Source organism: Trichosurus vulpecula, chromosome 5 (assembly GCF_011100635.1).
Source record: "Trichosurus vulpecula isolate mTriVul1 chromosome 5, mTriVul1.pri, whole genome shotgun sequence".
Lineage (NCBI taxonomy): Eukaryota > Metazoa > Chordata > Mammalia > Diprotodontia > Phalangeridae > Trichosurus > Trichosurus vulpecula.
Window position 1 is genome coordinate 211,321,367 of NC_050577.1, and position 25,299 is coordinate 211,346,665.

The 25,299-nt window shown below is 37.5% G+C and overlaps 1 protein-coding gene across 7 annotated transcripts in view; it reads left to right on the top strand.

Moving 5' to 3' along the window:
• KIF21A (kinesin family member 21A) overlaps positions 1-25,299 on the top strand; it is a 168,029-nt gene that overhangs the window by 20,876 nt on the left and 121,854 nt on the right. The window lies entirely within an intron of this gene.

Consider the following 25,299-nt stretch of genomic DNA (forward strand, 5'->3'; position numbering starts at 1 on the left):
TACCACTGAGAAAAAAGTATAGACCATTCCCTCTCCATTCAGTTTTCTCCAGAGGTCAACCATATCTAACTTTTCTAAAATTCTGTTCACCTCCTTAACTTCTTGTTTATTTTATGGTTAGATTTATCTAGCTTCAAGAGGGGGAGGTTGAGGTCCCCATCTAGTATAGTTTTGTTATCTATTTCTTCCTGTGACTGCCTTATCTTCTCTAAGAATTTGGATGCCATACCACTTGGTGCATGTATATTTAGTATTGATATTACCTCATTGTCTATGGTACCTTTTAGCATTATGTAGTTTCCTTCCTTTCTCTCTTAATTATACCTATTTTTGCTTTTGCTTTGTCTGAGATCAGGATTGCTAATCCTCCCCCCCACCTTTTTTTTACTTCAGCTGAAGCACAATATATTCTGCTCCAGACTTTTACCTTTACTCCCCATGTATCCCTCTGCTTCAAATGTGTTTCTTATAAACAATATATTGTAGGATTATGGTTCTTAATGCACTCTGCTATTTGCTTCCATTTTATGGGAGAGTTCATCCCATTCACATTTACAGTTGTGCTTACTATCTGTGTCTTTCCATCATATTTTCCCCCCTGTTTACGCTTTTCTTTCTCCCTTTTCCTCCTCACAAGTGTTTTGCTTCTGAGCACTGCCTTCCTCGATCTGCCCTCTCTTCTATCAGCCTCTTCCTTTTCTTTCCTTTTTCTCTTACTACTTCTTCCCTCCCTTCTTCCCTCCACTCTCTCCCTTTTCTTTCCCCTTTCTCCTCCTACTTCCTATAGGGTAAGTTAGATTTCTATACCTAACCAATTATGTTATTCCCTCTTTGAGTCAAATCTGATGAGAGTAAGGTTCAGATAATGCTCATCTCTCTCCCTTCTCTCCCTTCACTGTAATAAGTTTTTGTGCCTTTTCACGTGATGTAATTTATCCTTCTTCCTTCTCTCTTCTCCCAATACAATCCCTTTTCACCCCTTAATTAGGTTTTTTATCAGCACAGCAGTCAGCTTATACCCATGCCCTCTGTCTATGTATACCTCTTTTAAATGGCATAATAACAATGCAGTTCTCAAGAGTTACAAATGTTATGTATGTGAATGTAAACAGTTTGCTTTGCCCTTATTAATAACATGGTTTTTTTCCTTCCTGTTTACCTTTTTATTCCTCTTTTGAGTCTTGTATTTGAAGATCAAATTTTTTGTTGAGCTCTGGCCTTTTCATCAGGAAAGTTTGGAAGTTCCCTATTTCATGGAATATCCATCTCCTTCCCTAAAAGATTATGCTCAATTTTGCTAGTTGATTAACTAGTTGATTCTTGCATGTAATCCAAGCTCCTTTGCTTTATAGAATATTGTATTCCACGCCCTCTGATCTATTAATGTCAAAGCTGCAAGGTCCTGTGTAATCCTGACCATGGTTCCATGCTATTTAAATTTTCTTTCTGGCTGCTTGTAGAACTTTCTGTCTGACCTGGTTATTTTGGAATTTGGCTACAATATTCCTTGGCGTTTTCAATTTGAGATTTCTTTCAGGAGGTGATCTGTGGTTTCTTTCGATGACTATTTTACCTTCTGGTTGTAGGACCTCAGAGAAGTTTTCCTTGATGATTTCCTGAGAGTTGCTGTCCAGGCTCTTTTTTTCATCATGGTTTTCGGGTAAATGAATAGTTTTTAAATTGTATCTTGTGGGTCTGTTTTCCAGGTCAGTTGTTTTACCAATGAGGTATTTTGTGGGTTTTTTTTTCCTACTTTGTCATTCTTTTGTTTCTGTTTTACTGATTCTTGATTTCTCATAGAGTCATTAGCTTCCACTTGCCCAATTTTAAATTTTTAAAATTTCTAATTTTTAACAAATTGTTTTCTTCTATTAGCTTTTGTACCTCCTTTTCCATTTGGCCCATTTTACTTTTTAGGGAGTTCTTCTCTTCAGTGAGTTTTGTGCCTGTAACAACAATGTTGCTAGCAACTACTGTGGCTGTATAAGACCAACAACAAGAGCACACAGAAGGGCTGCCAACACAAATTCTTTGATCCGCTTTTCTAAGGAAAGCAACTTTAAGGGGTTGACAACCTCAGTTTAATTAAACATACAAATGTATCATTCACTTAGTTTAGGGGGAAGAGATCAGCCCCCTGAACTTCAGAGGAAATACAAACAGAAATTACAAGCATACATTATAAACAGATCAGATAACAAACCAGTCTATCCATAGCAATATGTAGTTACCAGAGAAGCACCAACATCTGGGTTATCAAAGCTGGGGGAGCTGTTTCAGTGGCTTGCCCAGAGTCTCATCACTCTTTTGATGAGTGTACTCCCAAAGGTCAAATGCTGACCTTCCAGTATATATACCCTGTTCAGGACCCTGGGGGCTGGGGCCAACTTAGCGTTTAGGGTGTGGGAAAGTTCCTCAATCTCTAGAACCACATCATATACAAAATAATGACTCCTGATTGTCTTAGTGCTGAGAAACACTCCAAGACAAAAAAGATCCCACTTTACCTGTCCCATTCAAACAAAGGCCAGAGAAGAATAGCAAAAAATCCTTTCTTGATTACCATTACAGTGCCTCCTTTTACATTTGGCCAATTATACTTTTTAAAGACTTGTTTTCTACAATTAATTTTTGTCCTTCCTTTTCCAAGCTATTGACTCTCTCTTGCATACCTCTCATTTCTTTTCCCTATTTTTCTTCTACCTCTCTTATTTTACTTTTAAAATTCTTCTTGAACTCTTCCAAGAAGGCTTTTTGGGCTTGAGACCAGTTCATATTCCCCTTTGAGTTTTTGGGCATGGGTATATTGACAATGTTGTCCTCTTCTGAATTTATGCCTTGATCTTCGCTGTCCCCATAATAACAGTCTATGGTCATTGTCTGTTTTTGCTTTTTGCTTGTGGTGTTTGCCTAATTACTGGCGTTTAGAGTTGAGCTCTCTTGCTGGAGTGCAGGGGACACTGACCCAAGCTTCTTGTGCTAGGAGCCCGGGACCTAGTCACTGGTTTTGTGTGCAGGGACCTCAAGTGCTGGCAGCTGGAGGCTTTAGGGGTCTGGCAGCTTTCCTGTTGCTGAGCTGGGGTCAGCAACACTGAAGCTCTTAGGGTGGAAGTGGAGAGTCTGGTTCCTGGGGGATGCCCGCTCATCCTGGCCTTGCACTCAAGTATTTGGCTCCTGCTTACCCGGGCCTTGCACTTGAATGTTTGGCTGTTGGAGGATGTTTGCCAACCTGGAGCTGTGCTGAAGCACTGGGAGATTTGGCTGCTGGAGAACGCTGGCACACATGGTAGTTTTCTGAGCTAGTGTCTACCATTTCCCTGCTTGTGCTGAGGCACTTGGGGGTCCTGGTGTTGGTGCTTGCCTGTTCTACCACCTTGAGGCTCAGAATCTCCTCCTGGTTTGCTGAGGTGGGGCTTGCCACTGGTTCCCTGGGACATCCCTAGTCCTGTACTGATCCCCCTCCCCCAGAGCGAGAAGGGCCTTTCCCATTAATCCCCCAAGCCTTCTGGGCTACAAGACTGTTGTACCTCATCTTTCTGCTGTCTCAGCAGTTCCTGGGTTTGTCCTGGGTGATATTGCTTGGATTTTCAGAGGTCAGTAAGGGAGGGTGAGAGCAACTTAACTTCTTATTCCACTATCTTGGCTTCTGGAGGTAGGTGAAAATTTTCTAAAACTCAAGGTGGGAATGCTTCCATAGAATATGTGATTGAATTCTATTTTACTATTGATCCTTTAATGAAGATACATTGTTATTATTATTTCATTTTAGTTTCTTATGTTTCTCAGTACTTGCTTGACATAATACTAACAAGTATTCCTAACTTCAACTAGCAACAATGCAGAAGATACCATCTTTACCCATATTTCCCTTCGTTTCCTGCATGTATTACATAGTATTCTCTAGTTTTGTTTCTATTCTTATTCTGTATACCATTTGGGACAATTGGGCAGTTGAAAGACCCTATACCTCTTAGGCACCCTTTCCTCTTTCCTTCCCCCCTTCCTTAACTGTCTCCATGGTCCCCTGTTCACAACACATTTGGGCTACTTAACTGCTCTGATGACTTAGATGAAGTCTGATGATATTCAGTGGGTAAAATGGTGAAAAAAAAATTGATCATCGGCAAATCAAATTCATTGAAACTGCTATCAGCTTAGTGAAGTAAAGGCCTGCATGTGTAGCTTTTTGTGTAGTTTCATCATATCACTTTTTAAATGTAGGTAATCTTAACTAGTAAAGCAGATTAACCAGTAGAGAGGTATTTTTCCCCCTCATATGTTAGCCTGATATGTCTCCAGGTAAACCTTCCTGGAGACTGGATCCCAGGAACCAGTGGACTGGAGAGTTGTTCTTTTTCCTTGGGTGGTGGCAGCATTATTTTATCATAGACATTTCTGCTAGGTAGTTGGACATCTAACCTGGGCATACCAGATGATGCAGCTCTTAATTAGCAGGAGCAAACCTCTTGCACTGAGGTAAGAGAGTGTCATTTTAACAGATGGAGACAAGTTGAAGAGCATTTGTGTTAAATTGGTGCAAGGAGCCAGTTGGGCAGGAATACCTTCCTTGTCCTTAGGGGGATCAATATGGTCCTGTACCTAGCACCACATGGTATCACTACCCCAATTATCCATATTGGCAATGGACTCACTCCCAGACTTCTGCTCTTCTTATAATTGTTCCATATTAGTTTAGCATATAATGTTACTTATGGATGCTGTTGTGCTTCACAAACAACTACATGAAGTAGGAGACAAAATTGCTTTCTCAGTCCTGATGAATTTTTGATTGTCCAGTCCTGTGCCCTCCTGGTCCCAGACCACTTAATTGATGTAGAGGGATATTTTCTCTTCCATAATTATACCTCAGGGATTTCTCCCATGCCATATAGCCTAGAGCTCAACCACTGAGAGGACTTGCTAGGGCCCCATTCCCAGGGGATTCACTAGGGAAGTATCTGCTGAAGTCTATTCACATGTGCCTCACATAGTGGATAAAGCCATTGTTAAATCAGGCGAAACAATGTTCTTCAGGAATTATTTTGCATCACCCAATTCATAGGCAATTCTGGACAAAGGGTGATTGTATAACTTTGCATCATCTGTTCACTGGCAACTATGGCCCAGTAACAGATAAAACAACTGCTGTTCAGAAGTGGTGTGCAAGGGACCGGGAATCTTGGAATTCCAGAATCCTAGCCCCTCTTAATTCTACTGTGCTTCTTCTTTTAATTATTTCCTATTTATATTGTAAATGGGTTGCTTTGTATATATTTCTTTTCATGTTGTCTCCCTCATTAAATTGTAACCTCCTTAGGGTAAAGACTGTCATTTGCCTCTTTTTGTATCCCCAGAACTTGGCATGGTGTCTGGTATGTAGAATGTGTTCAACAAAAGTTTATGGAATTGAATGAATGAATGAAACTTGACAATCATTTATTCTGGCCACTTCTTGGTATCTGCTAAAAGCTTGATTTAGCATTGTCTTTATGGATAGGAACCTCCAGAAATATGAGCCTTGAATGGCAATAAGGGCTTAGGGGCTTTAAATCTTCTAAGGCCGTAGCCTATTCTGAACCCCGCCTTGAAAGAGGGAAAAAATAGAACTCCTGAAAGAGTGTAAAAAGGATTTTAAAAAGCAAAGTAGAAGAAAAATTGGGAAATGAGAGTAATGCAAGAGATTCATGAAAAAAAAAGTATCAACAGCATAGAAAAAGATATACAAAAGTTCATCAAAGGAAATAACTCCCAAAAAAATAGAATTGGCCAAATTGGGAAAGAAGTATAAAAATTCATTGAAGAAAATAATTTCTTAAAAATTAGAATTGACTAAGTGGAAGGTATGAGACATCAAGATACAAAAAATAAAATTAAAAAGTAAAAAAAAAGGTGAATTTTGTCATTGGAAAAACAACTGACCTAGAAAATAGATCCAGGAGAGATAATTTAAGAATTATTGGATTACCAGAAAGCCATGATTAAAAAAAAAAAGTGGACAACATCTTTCAAAAAATTGTCAAGAAGGTAAAATAGGAATTGAAAGAATTCACCAATCACCACCTAAAAGAAATCCCCAAATGAAAACTCCCAGGAACATCATAGTCAAATTCCAAAGCTTATTGATCAAGGAGAAAGTACTGTAAGCAGCCAAAAAGAAACAATTCAAATATTGTGGAGCTACAACCAGTATTACACAGGATTTGGCAGATTTCACATAAAAGAATCTTGGAAATCACATTGAAGGGCTTGGAATATGGTAGTCTGAAAGACAAAGAATTTCGGATTACAACCAAGAATCACCTACTAAGGAAAACTGAATAGAATCTTTCAGGGGAAAAAAAAAGTGGACATTCAATCAAATAGAGAACTTTTAAGCATTACTAATTAAAAGACCAGAGTTGAATAAAAACCATGATCTGCAAATACAAGACTCACGGGAAACATAAAAAGGTTAAAAAAGAAATAAGAAAGAGAAAACATAATGGATTCAGTAAGGTTAAATTGTTTATATTTCTGCATGGCAAGATAATATTTGTAACTCTTAACTTTATTACTATAAGGGCAATTAGAAGAGTATACATAGTGCATATATAAGGTGATGTTGAAATAAAGGGATGAAAAGAAGAAGGAGGAAGGGGGGAGATAGAATGGGGCTTCCTGCCCCGGAAGAGCAAGCCACAGCATCCAGAGGCCCAATGAGGTAAGCTGAGTCATTCAAAGAAAACAAAGGCCATTCTGGTTACATGGGGTAAATTACATAAAAGAGACATAAAAGAAGCACAAAAGAGCTATTATAATGGAGGGGAAGATGGGGGGGGGTGGCAGGCAAAGCTTAAACTTTAACTCTCAACAGAATTAGTTCAGAGAGGGAATAACACACACTCAATTGGTAACAGAAATCTATCTTACCATATAAGGAAGTAGAAAGGGATGGCGATAATAGAAAGGGGAAGGCGGTGGATAAGGGGAGGCAGTGATCAGAAGTAAAATGCTTGTGAGGAGGGAAAAGGTGAAAGTAAGAGAGAGAGGGATAAACAAGAGAAAAATAGCGTGGAGGGAAATACACAGTTATCATAACTATGAATATGAATGGGATGAACTCACCCATCAGATGGAAGCAGATAGCAGAATGGATTAAAAACCAGAATCCTACAATATGTTGTTTATAAGAAACACATCTGAAGCAGAGAGATACATACAAAGGAAAGGTAAGGGGCTGGAGGAGAATTTATTATGTTTTAGGTGAAGTGAAGAAAGCAGGGATGGCAAAAATGATCTCAGGCAAAGCAGAAGCAAAAATAGATCTAACTAAAGGAGAAAAGAAAAGAAACTCTGTCTTGCTGAAAGGTACTATGGACAATAAAGTAATATCAATACCAAACAAAAATGCACCAAATCGTATAGCATCTACATTTTTGAGGGAGAGTTGAATGAGTTAAAGGAAGAAACAGGATATAGAACTATACTAGTTGGGGACCTCAACTTTCCTCTCTCAGAAGAGGATACATCTAACCAAACAAACAAAAAAAGAAACAATAAAGAAGCTAAGAAGGTGAATAAAATTCTAAAAAAGTTAGATATGAGAGCTCTCTGAAGAAAACTGAATGGGAGTAGAAAGGAATATACCTTTTTCTCAGAAGTACCTACACAAAAATTGACCAAGTGTTAGGACATAAAAACCTCACAGCCAAATATAGAAAAGCAGAAATAGTAAGTGCATCTTTTTCAGATCATAATGCAATAAAAATTATATTCAGTAAGTGGCAATGGAAAGATAGATTGAAAATTAATTGGAAACTAAATAATCTAATCCTAAAAAATAAGTGGGTCAAAGAATGAATCATAGAAACAATTGATAATTTCGTTAAAGAAAGTAACAATGGTGAGACAACATACCAAAATTTAAGGGATGTAGGCAAAGTGATACTAAGGGGAAAATTTATATCCCTGATTGCTTATATCAATAAAATAAAGAGAGCCGATCACTGAATTGGGTGTGTAACTAAAAAAAAAAAAACTAGAAGAACAAATTAAAAATTCCCCAATTAAACACTAAATTGGAAATCCTGAAAATCAAAGGAGAGATTAATAAAATTGAAAGTAAGAAAACCTTTAGACTAATAAAATTATAAGCTGGTTTTATGAAAAAAAAAACCCAATAAAACAGATAAACCATTGGCTAATTTGATTTTTAGAATGAAAAAACCAAAAATGAAACCAAAAAGAACTCCTAAAAGAGCTCAAAAAGGATTTTAAACAACAAATTAGATAAGTAGAAGAAAAATTGGGAAATGAAAGTAATGCAAGGGAATCATGAAAAAAAACGTCAACAGCATAGAAAAAGATACACAAAAATTCGTCGAAGAAAATAACTCCCACAAAACCGAAATTGACCAAACAGAAAAAGAAGTACAAAAACTTATTGAAGAAAATAATTTCTTAAAAATTAGAATTGAGCAAGTGAAAAGTATGAGATATCAAGATACAATAAAACAAAATGAAAAAGTAAAAAAAAAGAGGTGAAATTTGTCATTGGAAAAACAGCTGATCTAGAAAATAGATCAAGACAGATAATGAATAAAAGGAGTTCAAAAATAAAAGGAGTGAATTCACCACCAATGAAGAAGAAATTAAGACAATTGTTAGGAGCTATTTTGCCCAATCATATACCAATAAATTTGACAATCTAAATGAAATGAATGAATATCTACAAAAATATAAATTATCCAGAATAACAGAAGAAGAAATAGAATACTTAAAGAACACAATCTTAGAAAAATAAATTGAATAAACCATTAATGATCTTCCTAAGAAAAAATCCCCAGGCCAGATGGATTCACAAGTCAAATCTACCAAACATGACAAGGTGAGATTTATACCAGGAATGCAGGGTTGGTTCAATATTAGGAATACTATCAGCATAATTGACCATTTCAATAACAAAACTAACTGAAATCATATGATTCTTTCAATGGATGCAGGAAAAGCCTTTGACAAAATACAGTGCCCATTCCAATTACAAACACTACAGAGCATAGAAAAAAATGAATTTTACTTTAAAATGATAAGTAATATTTATCTAAAGCCATCACCAAGTACAATCTGTAATGGGGTTAAGCTAGAAGCCTTCCCAGTACAATTAGAGGTGAAGCAAGGATGCCCATTATCACCTCTATTATTCAGTATTGTACTAAAAATGTTAGTTATAGCAATAAGAGAAGAAAAAGAAATTAAAAGAATTAAAATAGGCAGTGAGGAAACAAACCATCATTCTTTGCAGATGATATGATGGTATGCTTAGAGAACCAGCTAAAAATTATTTGAAATAATCAATAACTTTAGCAAAATTGCAAGATACAAAATAAACCCACATAAATCATCAGCACTTCTATAAATTACCAACAAAGCCCAACAACAAGAGATGGAAAGAGAAATTAGATTTAAGATAATTGTAGATACTATAAAATACTTGGGAGTCTACCTGCCAAGACAAACCCAGAAACTATATGAACAAAATCATAAAACACTTTTCTCACAAATAAAGTCAGATTGGAATTGGAAAAATACTTATTGCTCATGGATAAGCAGAGCCAATATAATAAAAATGGCAATTCTACCTAAATTAATCAGTTTATTGTGTGTCATACCACTTAAGCTATCAAAAATTATAGAGCAAGAGAAAAATGTAAAAGGAGGTGTTCTAGTTGGTCCAGAACTAAAACTGCTTTTTTGCTCATGAAATTCTTTCCCCATTCTGGTACTTTGATGTGAGTGTAGAAACCAGACTTTACACTTGTATACCCATAACAGCTGATACAAGCAGTTGCACATAAGATGTGCACAATAAATATTTATTGATTTGATTTAAAAACATGGACACTAGGACCTACTTACAGAATTCAGATTATTCCTTAATCCCAAAGCCCAACACTTATGAATGTATTAGTGTGAAATAATTTTACATCGTAGCATATTTTGAAAACATTTTACAATTATTTTATATGTCTCTGTTCATCCTTAAGCCCCATGAGATCAAGGATAGGATTTATTGTTTCTTATTGGAGATATCAAGAGCACTGGATTTGGTTCTGAAACCTAGATTCAAATTCTTACTCTTCCACTTACTACATATGTAACTTTGGGGAAGTCATACATCAGAGGGAGTTTTGGCTGTGTTGGGACTTTGAGATCAGTCTACCTCGATACTCTGCTAGATCTAAGTTCAAGTCATCTCTGACATTGTGTAAGAAAAAATTTTAAAATGTTAAGAAAATATCAGTTCCCCCTTCACCTCCTGCAATGGCCTTAGTCTTAAGAAGAAAAGAAAAACTGTTTATTATCCTTTCTTGAAGGGGATGATATGGGAAAGTTCTTCAGGCAGAGACTAGATGACTATTTGTTAGTTATTTTATAGTAGTGTATTGGCAACCAAAAATGGGCTCCTTAGCACTTAGTCAACAAGTGCCCTTGACTAGTTTGGCTTTTTCCCCTGAACTGAATGCTGTTTGTATGTTGGACTGTTTATTACTTGGAGAAGTAGGGAGCCGTCTTACAACAGTGATAAATAAGATTTTACAGTTACATGACTTAGGTGACTGGGGAAGGGATAGATCTCCTCGAGAGAGAAGGGTGAATAACCAGCAAACTTGGCGCCAAAGGAGAGTAACAAGGAAAGAAATGTTTACTGCTCTATTGAGAGCAGGGGTAGGTTTTGAAATGATAGATGGAATTCCAACCAATGAATTATACAGAATGTATAGAGGACTTGATAACACAAGAAATAGGGAAATAAGAACTGCTCCTGCAAGCCCACAAGCCACTCAGACTGAAGGTGACCTTGTGTGATTAACAGATGAAAACTTGTACATTTGGGGAAAGGCTGGGAGGACAATCCTAGTCTCTATCTAGGATGGGATCCTCTTAGTTTAGTTTTCCCATTGTGTTTCCTTGTACATCTGGGGAAAGGCTGAGAGGACAATCTTAGTCTCTATCTAGGGTGGGATCCTCTTGGCTTCCTCATTATGTTCCTTTTGAAAAGAAACATTTCCCACCTGAGTTTGGCTTCTGATATTGGATGATTTTATCTGAAGGATAATAGCCCATACTTGCCTACTCTTTTTGTTCTTTGTTTTGGTTAATTTTGTTGCTAGTTCTGTCTCCTTTAGGCTTAAGTACCCTGCACTTTCCAGTGACTGCCTAAGCATGTAGTGTTCTTGGAATTCCTGCCAGCTCACTGAAAGAACTGACCTCTGGAATGGGACTTTTTGGGGGCAGGGCCATCTCTACATCCAATTTCAGCATGAAGAAGCTATGGAAAATGAGACCTTCACCCCTTACCCCAAGATTTTGAGCCCCAATCATTCAAGGGGGGGTGGGAATAATGATAGTGTTCTATGTTTACTTATTTTGTGTTATCTTTGCTATGTTGTTTTATTATTATGATATTATTGATCCTATGTAATGGATACAAGGATTTAGGGGTGGACATTTGAATTATTAATAATTATTTTGGGGATGATTGATTGAAGAGATTATCTTGCTGGGACCTAGGGGTGGATCACATTTGAATCGTAAACCAATATTTAGGAATGTCACCAAATGATATGTTTTGCTTTATAATGAATGATATGTTTTAGTTTCCTTTGTAATTGGATCACAATGTATGTTCTAGGATACATGGCTGATTAGATTATGTATCCTATAACAAGGGGTGGAGTGTATTGGCAACCAAAAATGGGCTCCTTAGCACTTAGTCAACAAGTGCCCTTGACTAGTTTGGCTTTTTCCCCTGAACTGAATGCTGTTTGTATGTTGGACTGGAGTAAGCTTGTCGGCCCCTTCACCTTGCTTCCCTTGCTTAAGCTGATGGAAAGAACCTGTGCTTTCCCGGTCAACCCCTTCACCTTGCTTAAGCAGATTGAAAGAACCTGTGCTTTCCCCGGTGTACCTTACACCCCCGCAGAAGCTGGATGGTTAAAAGCAGCTCCCGTTGGAGCCAGAGGCTGCCATAGCTATAGCCACAGCCGAAGCAGGAGCTGCCAGTAGCAGAGCTGACCTACGGGAGGAAGCTGAACAAAGACTTCAGGCCAGTGGGTAATCTTTTTACCATAGAGGGGGAAGCATGATTTTGCTTTATGCAATCATGCTTCTCTGTAGCCTCCTGGTTACTCTTTCAAGGCGTACTTATTGGGCCTGGAAGCTTTTGATCAATATATCAAAATGGGGTTGCTGGTTCATGGGTTGGTTACTGTGGAGCCTAAATATATGTTTTGATTCTTCTGCCTTCTACTTTGAGAGTTTCTTATATCCGGCGGTTCCGAACCTTTCAGACGTGTTTATGATCCTCTTTGAGATTATAAACTCTGCCCTCCTAATACAAGTAGAGATTCCTTTTAGGTATGGGCTGGACTACATGACTTTAGAGGTCCCTTTCACTCTCACATTCTGATCCCATGAAGCCATTTAATTATTCTGGGCATCAGTTTTCTCACAATGTAAAATGAGAGAGTTGTACTAGATAACTTCTGAGAGCCCTTCCTGTTCTAAATCTATAATCCTATGATTACACTGTGCTCTCCTTTCACAAAAGTTTTGCCCCTACTAGACACAGTATATGAGGGTTGAATGTTGAACAGCAGTTATGTAGTTATATCTTCTTAAACACCAAAGAAAAATATATACCATAATCTCATAATTAATTTTATGTGAATTTTTATAAATTTTTTTTTGGACCCAAAATTGCTTATTTGGGCCAAAGTTTCATTGTCTAGTAATGGCGAGTCATCATTGTCATCGTCATCACCATCATCATCTACCACTACCACCACCACCACCATCATCATCATCGCAACTCACATTTATATAGCATTTTCTGGTTTACATTTTAATTACATTACCTTCTTTGATCCTTGCAACAGTCTGTAAATATCAATTAAGTTGGGTGTCTTTGATTGAGTCTTACTAGGTGCTAAATCCCAGGCCCAAACCCTTATCTACTAAGTGCTAAGCCTGTGTGGGTGTGAAGTCCTCAGGGTCCTAAGGGGAGTTACTAATACCAGAGCCAATAGTAGGAGCCTGAGTTCTGGTCACTCAGATGATGTTTGATGATGGCTAAAGAGTCTATAAAAAGAGAGAACAGAGCTATTTGCTTGGAATCTGACTGTGTAATGAGGAGATTCTAGATCATGTGATGAGTAGAAAGGTGAGAGGAATATAAGAGCTGTTTTATAGGGAAAAATCAATGTTTTAGAAGAGAAATAACTTATGTAGTGGAAAGAATACTGAGTAAGAATGAAATAATTTGGGTTCTATAACTCACTATCACTTATCATCTGTAACCTCGGTGAGTTCTTTCACTTTTTTCAGACTCAATTTTCTCATCTTTAAATTGAGGGTACTGTACTAGAAGATCTCTCAAAAAGTTCCTCCCGGGTCCAGAATTTGGGATCTCTTGAGCCTAAAGCTGGATAAGTGCCAAATGAATAATGCAAAACATAAATAATATCAGAGTGCAGAGGAGGGGAGGGAAAAAATGTGTGCCCTAGCAATCAGGGGAAGCTTCACTGGGCATAGAACTAATTGATTAATATCTCTCCAGCTTTAGAAATGCTTCTTCTTGCGGAGAGCCTTGGAATTCTTTATTATTTGTAGCTATATTAGATCCAGTTGAATGCACCAGTAGTCCAAACCCAATGTAGGCTAAAATAAACAGTAACTTAGCCATAATCAATCATTTATCAGGTGACTGTGCTGGATACTCTGCTTAGTGCTAGGGATACAAGAAGAAGCAAAAGACAATCCCTGTCCTTAAGGTGCTTGTAATCTGATGGGAGAGAGAGCATGCAAACCAATATACACAAAGCAAGCTATATTACAGAGTAAATGAGAAATAATTAATATAGCTGTAAGTCATACATACAGTAAATCCTACCACATTGGGCTTGAGTCTTTTTCATTTACTATTTTAGATATTTTTTGAAATTAATTGGGGGCTTTGAAATCTTATTGCTGTTTAGTACTGAGATATTTTTTAAGTTTGTATTACTTATAGAATTTGAAGTTTAAGCCTTTCAACTAAAAATATGGGAGTATTTAGAATATGGCTAATCTTTTTCAACATGAAGACTCTCCAGGAAGAAAATACAGAATATTTTTACTTTATTATGAGTTAGAGGTGAGATTTAACATTTAGTAGTAGAATAAAGCCCTTATGTTTTAATTACAAATACAGTAAAAGGTTTGTAGCCTTGTGAGCAGTTCAGTGAATTAATTATTTTCATTTCTGCACTTTTTTTTTTCAATTACACAATTAAGAATGACCAACTCATTGTTTTTAGGCATTACAATGGACAGGCTGCCTTCTGTTAAAAATAGAGAAAGTTTTGTTAAAAATAATCAGCAATATTGTAGAGCTTTTTTAGTAGTTTATTTTGGAGCTTTATATATACTTTTATAAAACAGCTACATAGAAAAGCATCCATAGATGTTTCTTAAATGCTGACATAAAGAATATTTTTGAAAGGGGCGATAACACATTTAAAAAGTCCTTTGCGTAGCCTTTCAAGCAGTAATCATGCAGTCCTGTTGAAACCTTCACTTCTATTTCCATTGCCATTTCGGTATTAGAAGTCTGTAGCTTTTGAAAGGTTTTAAGTGTTTGTTATATAAACCCATTTTTGCTTCTAGAAATAATCAACCACTAAAAAATTAAAGTGTAGCAATCTAGTTGATAAGATATAATTTCAATGTGAAAATAAAAATCAAATCACAAATTTTTAGAGTACCAATAAAGATATCTGTTGTTCAGTTGTATGAGTCCATTGGATTTTCTTGACAAAGATATGGGAATGGTTTGCCTTTTCCTTCTCCAGTGTGTCACCATTTTACAGATGAGGAACTGAGGCAAATAGGGGTTAAGAGATCTGTCCAGGGTCACACAGCTAATAACTGTCTGAGACCTACTTTGAACTTAGAGCTTCCTTGGTGGTAGATGCTTTTCCTCTCCTTCCTCCTCTTTTCACTTGTTCTTTCAGGAAAATAACCTTCTTTCACACTGGAAAATGAGCAGTGCTATAGCTGTTCAAAAAATGGGAACCTTTGGCAAGTGTTAAATCTCTGTATGTGTCTGTACCAACTATGATGTCATAAGTATAAAGCTAATCTTATGCTATTAAAATATAGAATATGTGTGTGTGTGTGTGTGTATCTGTGTATGTGCCCGCACATGTATGTCCGTGCAAGTGCATGATGTGTGTATATTCATGCTCTCTTGTATGAGATTAAAGTTGTGGAGACTTCTGCTGTTCTGTTTCACTCTTACTGACTCTGACTTAAGTTTCTGTGCTTGAAGACTAGGGATAAACTGCTACTGGGAGGTAAGCTGTTTTTAATATTTAATTGGATTTTAAAAATCTGTTCACCTAGGCTTGGACTCTAGGATTTCCGCTTTTGTTTTCAAACTTCTAAACTGTTTAGAGCTTGTAAAGTATGAGAAGATAAGCTCTTAAATACATTTAAAACAACAACAAAAAAAACTCCTCCTGCTCAATTCAATGCAATAAACAGTTATTAAAGATCTTCTATGTATGTACTACTTTGAGAATACAAGGAACAAAAGAGCCAGTTGCTTAGCAACTGTACTAGATGAAGGAATATAAAATGATCATGGACATAATACAGAGTAAATTGAGGAGGGAGAAAGCATTAACAATTTGTTTAGGGGTCAGGAAAGACTTCTTTTTGGAGAAGGTGGCCTCTGAGCTGAGCCTTCCACTAAGACAGATTCTGAGAGTTAGAAATTAAGAGGAATTCAGACGTGGGGGATAGTTTGAAGAATGTAGTTTTGGGGATCATATGCTGAATTTGGGGAACAGCTAGCAATCTGGTTTGGCTGAGGTAGAGTTTGAGAATAGAAGTAGCATGAAAAGAAAGCTAAGAAGAAGACATTGTCGATGTCTTGAATGCTAGGCTCAGGAATGTGTGTTTTATCCTTCAGTCATTGGGAATCAACTAAAGATTTTTGAGCAGACTAGTGACATGATTAGATTTGTCTGCCTAAGAAAATTATTTGGCAACTGTGTGGAGATTTAGTTGGAGAAATGAAGGACTGGAGGGGAGAAACCTGTTCCAAAGCTATTATTGCAGTTAGGAGGAGAGATGAGGAAGGTCTGAACTAGCATGGTGGCCAGAGATATGAGGATTTATTTAATAGAGGTAGAATTGATAAGACTGCAGTTGATAGATACAGATGATGAGAGCTCTGTCAAAGATAGGTGACACAATGGATGGAGTTCTGGGCTTAGAGTTAGGAAGACCTGAGTTCAAATCCAGCCTCAGGTACTATTAGTTACGTGACCATGTCAAGTCACTTAACTTCTGCCTCAGTTTTCTCAAGTGAAAATAAGGATAATAATAACACCTACCTCCTAGGGGTATTGTGAGGATAAAATGAGATCATATTTGTAAAGGGCTTATTAGCACAGTGCCATGCACATAGCAGGTGCTGTATAAATGGTATTATTGTTGTTATCAATTGTTAGAAAAGTTAAAAGATGACTTTGAGGTAACAAATCTGGGTAACTAGAAGTATGGTGATATCCTTAACAGAATGGGTAATTTTGAAGGAAGGGAGGATTTATGAGTTCATTTTCTGAACATGACATGACAGAGGAGTTCAGGAGAATAAATTGGTTTTGACAGTTTGGGAGTCGTTTGTGGAGAGAGACAATTTTTTTTATTTTTTTCAATAAATCTACCTATTCTTCCCTGTCTTGCATCTCCAGTTGCCTTTTAGATTTCTTGGACCGGATGTCCAGTAGACATATTTTTTTTAATTGGCATTATTTATTATTTTATTTAATGTTTTTAGTTTTCCCCATTGATTTCCACAAGATTTCGTTACAAATTTTCTCCCCATTTCTACCCTCTCCCGGCACTCCAAGATAGCATATATTCTGATTGCCACATTCCCCGATCAGCCCTCCCTTCTGTCACCCCACTGCACCCCATCCCCTTTTCCCTTACTTTCTTGTAGGGCAAGATAGATTTCTATGTCCCATTGCCTGTATGTCTTATTTCCCAGTTGCATGTAAAAACAATTTTTTATTTTTTTTTTTTGAACATCTTCTTTTGAAACTTTGACTTCCAAATTCTTTCCCCTCCTCCCTCCCCCACACACTCTCCCTAGGAAGGCAAGAAATTCAACATAGGCCACACATGTATCATTATGCAAAACATTCTCATGAATAGTCATGATGTGAAAGACTATATTTCCCTCCCTCCTATCCTGTCCCCTTTTATTCTGTTTTCTCCCTTGACCCTGTTCCTTTTCAAAAGTGTTTGCTTTTGATTACTTCTTGCCCCTATCTGCCCTCCCTTCTCTTGTCCCCCTTTTTTTATCCCCTTCCCCCTACATTCATGTGGGGTAAGGTACCCAACTGAGTGTGTATGGTATTCCCTCCTCAAGTCAAATCCCATGAGAGCAAGATTCACTCATTCCCCCTCACCTGCCCCCTCTTCCCTTCCAACAAACTGCTTTTTCTTGCCACTTTCACGTGAGATAATTTACCCCATTCTATCTCTCCCTTTCTCAATATATTCCTCTCTCATCCCTTAATTTGATTTTGTTTTTTTTAGATACCATCTATTCATATTCAACTCACCCTGTACCCTCTGCAATATGTGTGTGTGTATGTGTGTATATGTATTCCCTTCAGCTACCCTAATACTGAGGTCTCATGAATTACACACATCATCTTTCTATGTAGGAATGTAAACAAAACACTTCAACTTTAGTAAGGCCCTTATGATTTCTCTTTCTTGTTTACCTTTTCATGCTTCTCTTGATTCTTGTGTTTGAAAGTCAGATTTTCTATTCAGCTCTGGTCTTTTCACTGAGAAAGCTTGAAAGTCCTCTGTTTTCTTGAAAGTCCATAATTTTGCCTTGGAGCATGATACTCAGTTTTGCTGGGTAGGTGATTCTTGGTTTTAATCCTAGCTCCATTGACCTCTGGAATATCATATTCCAAGCCTTTCGATCTCTTAATGTAGAAGATGCTAGATCTTGAGTTATTCTGATTGTGTTTCGACAATACTTAAATTGTTACTTTCTGGCTGCTTCCAGTATTTTCTCCTTATCTAGGAGCTCTGGAATTTGGCGACAATATTCTTAAGAGTTTTCTTTTTGGGATCTTTTTCAGGGGGCGATTGGTGGATTCTTTCAATTTCTGTTTTACCCTCTGGCTCTAGAATATCAGGGCAGTTCTCCTTGATAATTTCTTGAAAGATGGTATCGAGGCTCCTTTTTTGATCATGGCTTTCAGGTAGTCCAATAATTTTTAAATTATCTCTCCTGGATTTATTTTCCAGGTCAGTGGTTTTTCCAATGAGATATTTCATATTGTCTTTCATTTTTCATTCCTTTGGTTCTGTTTTATAATATCTTGATTTCTCATAAAGTCACTAGCTTCCACTTGCTCCAATCTAATTTTTAAGGTAGTATTTACTTCAGTGATCTTTTGGACCTCCTTTTCCATTTGGCCAAGGCATGCTTCTCATTGGCTTTTTGGAGCTCTTTTGCCATTTGAGTTGTCTATTTTTTAAGGTGTTATTTTCTTCAGTATTTTTTTGGATCTTTAGCAAGTCATTGACTTGTTTTTCATGATTTCCTGGCATCACTCTCATTTCTCTTCCCAAATTTTCCTCTACTCCTCTTACTTGCTCTTCCAAATCCTTTTTGAGCTCTTCCATGTCCTGAGATCAATTCATGATTTTCTTGGAGGCTTTTGATGTAGGCTCTTTGACTTTGTTGACTACTTCTGGCTGTATGTCTTGGTCTTCTTTGTCACCAAAGATTCCAAAGTCTGAGTCTGAATCTGAGTCCATTTTCACTGCCTGTTCATGTTCCCAGCCAACTACTTGACCCTTGAGCTTTTTGTCAGGGTATGACTGCTGGTAGAGTAGAGAGTACTTTATTCCAAACTTGAGGGGCTGCGCTGTTGTTTTCAGAGCTATTTCTGTACAGCAAGCTCTTCCTCACCAGTGCTACTCCTCCCCACAGACCTCAACTCAGATCCAAGCAGGCTGAGCACTCCCACTCTGATCTGCCACTTAATTCCTCCCACCAGGGGGGCCTGGGGCCAGAAGTAATTGCAGCTGTAGCTCTGGAAGCAGCCTTAGAGCTGCACCACCTCCACTGCCCCAGGGCCACAACCTTTCACTCTGTCCCAGCCGCTTTTACCACTAACCTTCTCTGTTGTCTTTGGTGTTTGTGGGTTGAGAAGTCTGGTAGCTGCCACAGTTCACTGATTCAGGGTGCTAGGTCCTGTCCCGCCTGGTTCCTGGTCTGGTTGGTCCAGGCACAGCCTGCATTGGGCTCTGCTTCCAGCTCCGTGCTATAGACCTTACCCTGGGACCATCCAGGCTGTCCTGGGCTGCAACCCTGTCTCCCTCTGCTATTTTGTGGGTTCTGCAGTTCTAGAATTTGTTCAGAGCCATTTTTATAGGTGTTTGGAGGGACGTGGGGGAGAGCTTTAGGCAAGTCCCTGCTTTCCAGCTGCCATCTTTGCTCCGCCCCCTCCAGTAGACATCTTAAACTCATTGTGTCCAAACTGAACTTATTATCCTCCTCCTAAACCCTTCTCCACCTCCCAAACTTCCCTGTTACTGTTGAGGGCACCACCATTGTTCCAGTCCCCCAGTCTCACAACCTTGGTGTTATCCTCAACTCTGTATTATCTAAGTGCCATATCCATTTGGTTGTAAAGGCCTATAGACTTTATTTTTGCAATATCTCTCAAATATGTCTCCCTCTCTCTTGATACATGCTACCCATCTCCTCTTGAGGAGCAGTACTAATTTATTGACCCTCATAGCTCAGGTTAAAACAAAGACCTGAGTTTGGGAACTTAGAGGATATTGTACCATTACAGCATGTCTCAAATACACCCCCTTGTCTCCTGTGATATTGTCACCTGCATCTCTGGTGCGGGCCCTCATCACCTCATGCCTAGATTATTGCAGTAATTTGCTGGTGCATCTGCCTGCCTCAAGGCTTTCCCCATCCTCCATCAGATCCTGATCTGATTTTCCTAAAGCATAGGTCCTGTCATTTCACTCTGTAAACTCCCATGACTCCCTATTGCCCTCAGGATCAAATACAGAATACTGTGTTTGGTATTCAAAGCCCTTCATAACCTACTGCCTTCTTACATTTCCAGTCTTCTTGTATCTTACCCCCTACCGTGTACCTTTTGGTCTGATGACACTGGACCCCTTCCTGTTCCCCAAACAAGTTTCTCCATTTTTTGATCCGGCATTCTTGCTGGTTGTCTCCCATGCTTGGAATGTTTTCTCTCCAAATCTCTACCTCCTAGTTTCCCTGACTTCCTTCAGGTCCCAATAAAATCTCATTTTCTATAATAATAATAATAATGATAAGTAATAATGATGATAGTAGGTAATGTATGATTCCTTCTGTGTGCCAGGCACTGTGCTAAGAGCTTTAAAGGTATTATCTCATTTTATTCTCACAAAAACCCTGGGAGGTTGGTGCTATTATTATTCCCATTTTTACAGATGATTAAATTCAGGCTAAGTGACTTGCCCAGGATTACATAGCTAGCAAGTGTCTGAGACCAGATTTGACTTAGGTCTTCCTAACTCCAAGCCCAGCGCTCTATATACTGAACCACTTAGTTGCCGCTGTAGGAAACCTTTCCCATACCCTCTTAATTCTAAGCTCTTCTTTCTTTCAGTTATTTCCAGGATATCCTTGTTTAATCTATCTATATCTATCTTTGTTTATACATAGTTGTTTTCTTGTTGTCTCCTCCATCAGATCATGAGTCAAGGGGAAGGACTTTATTTTGCCTTTTTTTCTTGTATCTGCAGTGCTTAGCACAGTGCCTGGCACATAGTAGGTACTTAATAAATGATTATTGACTGACTCATACGAATCTTTCTTAAATTTAAAAAAGTTTTTAATGATATTTTCTTTTTTATATCACCATAGTAATCCCAAATATTTTTCCTCCTGCCCTTCCCAGAGAGTATTCTTATATAACAAATAGTATTTTTTTAGAGAGGAAAGAAAAATTAATACAATTGACTCTCTGAAAACTCCTCTGAAAACAGGTGAAATGTATAACAGCCATTGCCTTCCTCCGTGAAAGAGGTAAGTTAAGTGTAAGTAAGTAAGTTCATTCAAGTTCTGCTTGATCTTTATAATTTTGTTTCATTTACTGTTGAATTTTTGGTGCATAGTTCTTTCCATTTATATTGTTATAGTTACTGTGGGGTTTTTTTTTTTAATTTTGGCTGTGCTTACTTCACTCTCACTCTGTATCAGTTTATGTAAATTTTTCCATGCTTTTCTCAATTTATCACATAAATCATTTCTGATAAGACACGATATTCCATTACATTTATGTACTGTAGTTTATTTAACCATTCCCCAATAAATGCACATCTTTTTTGTTTCAGTTTCTATTTTGTTTCTACTTTGTTTCTAATTATTTGCTGTGTCAAAAAAGTGCTGCTATAAATATTTTGGTATAATATGGTGACTTTTTTCTTATCAATTTTCTTGGGTTGTAAGTTCAGTAATGGAGTGTGTGGTCTAAAGGATATGGACATTTTAGTTACTTTATTTGCACAATTCTAAATTGCTTTCCAAAATGGTTGTACCATTTCACCACCAGCAATGTTTTTGTGTCCCCATCATTCCACAATTCTTCCAATATTGACTATTACCGTTTTTGTCATTTTTACCAGTTTTGGGGGTATAAGATGGAAACTTGGGGTTGTTTTGATGTATGTTTCTCTTATTATTAGTGATTTGGGGTGTTTCATGTGCTTTGGGCAGTTGCTCCCAAGATATATTATGTTTTCTTTTGTCATAATTATATAGAAATGCTGTTGATTTTTATGGGTTTCTTTTTTAGTCTTCAACTTGCCGAAGCTATTAATTGTCTTGATTAGTATATTTGCTGATTCCCTAGCATTTTCCTTTGGAACTTTGGAATTGATTGTGTGACATAAGAGACACTGGCACAGGACTGCCCAGCCTGGCGTCCCCTCATCAGAGAAGGTGTTGTGCTCTTTGAGCAAAGCAGAATTGAAGTAGCTCAAAAGAAATGCAGGATCCACAAGTTTAGAGTCCACTCCACATGTTCACATGGACTATTTATGCCCGAACTGAGCATTCTGAACTCGTGTTGGTCTGATCAGTTGGATGCATTGTAACTTGATTCTAACATAGTGATGTCATTTTGATCCTCTTAAAAAACGAAGGACAGCAACCAACTAACCTACCACTCTTACTCTTTCATTACCCATCCTCTTTCTGTCAACTCTAGATCCTTATTCTGCGATGTACGTTTTGAAAGGAGTATCTTATTTGTCCATCGTCAAATCCTTTTTCATGTTGTTGGATCTGCCTTGCTGCTGGTACAGTGGGAATTGAGAGGGATGGTTGCTGAGTGAGTTCAGGGTCATTGAATTCATGAATTTTTTAGTTTGTGTTTTTTTTTTCCCTTTCTTTTGGATTCCGAGTGTACTAGACCATGGGGACAGCTGAAATTGCTTTATCTTTGATGTATCATACCTGTTTTGGAGAGGTTTGATGGCTTTTGGGGATCAGAGAAAATATTCAGTCCCCCATCTTGTTGCTCTCTGATTATTTAAAACTATCACTTTTGTAATTTTTATGACACCATCTCCCAAATGATGGCTACCCTTTTAGTTTCTAGTTCTTTGTCACTGCATAAAGAGCTGCTATAAATATTTTCGGTTGGTGAATTCTTTTCCTCTTTCTAAGCCTAGATGTAGTATTACTGGATCAAAAAGTATACACAGTTTAATGACTTTTTGAACGTAGTTCCAAATAGCTTTCTAGAGTGGGTTGGAACAATTTGCAGCTTAATCAACAGTTCATTAGCAGGCTTCTTTTTTTTCTTTTAGTTTTTTTTTTCTTTTTTAATTTATATTTTTCCTTAAATTCAAAGTAAGAAAAGAAAAAAAAAAGTCATGTGCATAGCAGAGCATAAGAGAGGATTCAATATATGTAATGATAAATTTTCATTTCAAGAAAGCCCATGTGATAAATGCTACACGTTGGATTGAAAACCGTGTTTTTCTTGACTTCCTTGTAATTTTTCTTTTGTTCTCTGCTGTGCACTTTTTACTTTGTTCTTTTTTCACCCTTCCTCCCCCAGAAGACTCCAATTAAGTATTGATATATTACTGTATAAATATAGATATATACATACATACAAAAATACAAATTCTACTGTTGATCTTTGTTTTTGTATTTGCGCATATCTCTGTTTCCTTTCTCTCCTGATTCCTCTGTTACTTCTACCTACTGCCTTGCATTCCTTTTGCTTAGCCTACCTGCCTTCCCCCCATCCCTCCCTTTCCCTCCCATTCCATAAATCTAAACACCCTTCTATAGTCCCCTATAACCTATTCCCTCACCCTCTCCTCTAGAGGTCCCTGCCTTATCCTCCCATTCTCATTGATCTAAGCACCCTTCCATACCCTCCTTTAACCTATTGTAGTAGCAATTTAGATTTGAAGATCTTTCCCACCCATTAATAGGCCATGCGACCTGCTTATGTCACAGGAAGCCTAAGTCTGGTGTGGTGGGAGGAGCTTCCTGACAGGAAAAGGAAGTTATGGAGAGAGAGAGAGCGAGCGCAAGAGCACGAGCAGCTATGGCTGCTAATGGCCATCATGATACTTAGAGCTGAATAGACTGATATAGCTGTACTTTGAGTTTGTTTTTAGGAAGACCCCAGCAGGGGGTCAGAGAGGTTTTGGGATGTCAAGGCTCCATGTTGTGATATATTATGTATTGAATGCTGTATTGCTCTGATGGATTGGGTAGATGGCTTCTGGGATATGGTTCTCTGGTGTCCAAATAAATGATTTACTTCTTCTACCTTTTATGTGGAGGGTCTCCTATACTTTGCAATACAGAACCACATAGGCATTTTGACAGTTATCATCTACATTGTTATTATTGCTTTACTGATACACCTATTCCCTCACTCTCCCCTCTAGAGATCCCTCCCTTGTCCTCTCCCCATTCTCTGGCCCCTTACTGTTTTATTTCTTCTGAATTTAGAAGACTTTTATACTCCTCTAGATATATATATATATATTGCTTCTTCTTAATTCCATTCCCAATGAAAGTAGGTTACCAGAACTACAAGCCTTCCTCCCCTGTCTAATTCCTCTGTATTGATTCTTCTTTTTGTACCTCATTTGTATAAAATAATTACTCTTTTTAAGTCATATCATACTCAGGTGTACCACAATCTTTCAAGAATTAGCCAATTACTAATGACAATCTTAGACATATGTACATTTTACATGTATAAAAAGTAAATGACTATACTTATTGAATCCCTTCTAATCAGTCTTTAGTATGTATCTAATGTTTCTCCTGGCTCTTGTATGTCAACTCTTCTATTAAGTTCAGGTTTTTTTCTTTTTCAAAGTCTGGAAAGCCTGACAGTTGATCAAATGTCCATTTTTTTTTTCATTCAGGATTATGCTTAACTTTGCTGGGTATGACTTATTTTCAGCTAGAACCCCAATTCTTTTACTCTTCAGTATATAGTGTTCCAAGACCTGTGGTCTTTTAGTGTCACCGCTGCTAGGTCTTGTGCATTCTAATTGTGGCACCATTATATTCAAATGGGTTTTTTCTTGTTGATTTTAATATTTTATCCTTGAGCTGGGGGTTTTGGAATTTGATGAGAAGATTCCTATGTGTTTTCCTCGTAGGAGCTCTTTCAAGTGGTGTTGAATGGATTTTTTCTAAATTTCTACTTTCCCCCTTTGTTGTAATGCTTCAGGACAATTTTCTTTAATTCTTTCTTGTATTCTTGTATCAAGATCCTTTTTTGATCATGGCTTTCAGGTAGTCTGATTATTCTTACGTTTTTCTCTTCTTGATCTGTTCTCCAGATCAGTTGTTTTTCTTATGAGATGTTTCACATTCTCTTCAATTTTTTTTTCATTTTTTATATTTTGTTTTATTGTTTCTTGAATGTTCATTTTTTTCCCTTGAAAGTTTATACTCAGTTTTGCTGGGTAGGTGGTTCTTGTTTGTAATCCTAGTTAGCTTTGCCTTCCAGAATATCATATTCCAAGTCCTCCAGTCCTTTAATGTAAAAACTGCTAAATTTTGTGTTATTCTGACTGGCTCCACGATGCTTGAATTGTTTCTTTCTGGCTGCTTGCAGTATTTCCTCCTTGACCTGGGAATTCTGGAAGTTTATAATATTCCTG